This window comes from Bison bison, unplaced genomic scaffold (genome assembly GCF_000754665.1).
Source record: "Bison bison bison isolate TAMUID 2011002044 unplaced genomic scaffold, Bison_UMD1.0 scf7180017864368, whole genome shotgun sequence".
NCBI lineage: Eukaryota > Metazoa > Chordata > Mammalia > Artiodactyla > Bovidae > Bison > Bison bison.
Genome location: NW_011494940.1, coordinates 5,042,538 through 5,044,800, shown reverse-complemented (window position 1 = coordinate 5,044,800; position 2,263 = coordinate 5,042,538).

The following is a 2,263-nucleotide window of genomic DNA, read 5'->3' as shown; positions in this document are numbered from 1 at the left end:
ACTTTGGTTTACTGATGCATAAAGAGAAGAAAACTTCCTTTGGATAAGGAACAGTGTTCTTTTTGAAATTTGACAGATGGAATGTGGCATTAAGGAAGTACTGAAGTTCAGTCACTCAGTCTTGTCCAACTCTTTGCAACCCCATGGACTGCAGCATGCCAGTCTGTCATCCCCTTCTCCTCCTGCCCTCAATCTTTCCCAACATCAGGGTCTTTTCAAATAAGTCAGGTCTTCGCATCAGGTGACCAAAGTATGGGAAACAGCTTCAGCATCAGTCCTCTCAGTGAACATTCAGTACTGATTTCCTTTATGATGGACTGGTTGGATCTCCTTGCAGTCCAAGGGACTCTCAAGAGTCTTCTCCAACACCACAGTTTAAAAACATTAATTCTTTGGCGCTCAGTTTTCTTTATAGTCCATCTCTCACATCCATACATGACTCCTGGAAAAACCATAGGTTGGACTAGATGGACCTTTGTCTGCAAAGTAATGGCTCTGCTTCTCAATATGCTGTCTAGGTTGACATAGCTTTTCTTCTGAGGAGCAAGCATCTTTTAGTTTCATGGTTGCACTCACCATCTGCAGTGATTTTGGAGCCCCCCAAAATAAAGTCTCTCACTGTTTCCATTGTTTCCCCATCTATTTGCCATGACTTGATGGGGCCAGATGTCATGATCTTCATTGTTTGAATGTTGAGTGTTAAGCCAGCTTTTTCACCTACTCTTTCACTTTCATCAAGAGGCTCTTTAGTTCTTCTTCACTTTCTGACCTAAGGGTTAGTGTTAGGGTAGCTGAGATATAAATGAAAGGAATTATTTCAGTGAGCCCAGACTCTTGCATCTTCCCATACATAGAAATGTGCTAGAATCCTTAATTTGGGATATCCGGTTTTCTTTAATTGACAATAATTTTTTGAAGTTCAAAGTACATACATTTTGTGACAAAACTTCTGTATAACCTGGATCTTCCCCTCTCCTTGGAGCAGTTCTCTCAGTGCTGCTTGAGATACTGCCTTCCAGGCTTAAGTCCTAAAAATTTCTGCCTATTAAAACATACTTTCAGAATAATGGGCTGAGTAAATATGTTTACTGAAGCACAGTAAATATAAAGTTTAGTCCCAGGTATATGTTGATAAAAGTAATTTCATTATTTAATTGATTCTGCTTACCTCACAGAGGACAGAGAGAAGTCCATAGAATCTGATATTTTTATCCCTCTTCAAAATCTAGCTCTTCTGCTTACAGGCTCAGTTAGATGGTTTGGTTCAGTCAGTACATTGAGAACAAATCGATTCCTCAGGGGCCAATGAACACTAATTTCAAGTGGATCATCTATACAACATAAAGCCAACTCATTAAGATAGGAAAAGAAATAATTCTTGCAGGAAATGTAATAAATGAGTGTGCTTGATTTGAGAATTCTCTTCCTAGTTAGCCTACATGGAAATCTAAATTATAATCTGATCATTTTATTAATTTACAAAGATAAATTACTGTTGCAAGGAAATGGATATACCCTTAGCCCATTTCATCTCCCCATCATTTCTATTTTATATGGGGAATGAAATCATAATGAGAAGCCAATTTGTTAATTGACCCTGAGATATCACTGTCTCCATGGCCAAAGGACTTTAACCCAATATAATCAGCTTACTCTTTTCTTCTAAGGAATGGTAAGACTGAACATAATCAAAAGATTGTGTTCTGGGTCAAGAATCAGAGCATAGGGAGTTACATAAACTAAAAGTTTTATAATGTAAGACTAAGATAACTAAATAAATTCATTATACAGTGTATTTAATAATCGCAATGTTACTGGAATTGTGTGAAGCTGCATATTAATATCTCCTTTGACTTGAAGAATACTTGTATCCCTCACTGTAACTATGGCATACTGGAGAACCTCAATAAAGCTTTGATCAGATCAGATCAGATCAGTCGCTCAGTCGTGTCCGACTCTTTGCGACCCCATGAATCTCAGCACCCCAGGCCTCCCTGTCCATCACCAACTCCTGGAATTCACTGAGACTCACGACCATCGAGTCAGTGATACCATTCAGCCATCTCATCCTCTGTCGTCCCCTTCTCCTCCTGCCCCCGATCCCTCCCAGCATCAGAGTCTTTTCCAATGAGTCAACTCTTCTCATGAGGTGGCCAAAGTACTGGAGTTTCAGCTTTAGCATCATTCCTTCCAAAGAAATCCCAGGGCTGATCTCCTTCAGAATGGACTGGTTGGATCTCCTTGCAGTCCAAGTGACTCTCAA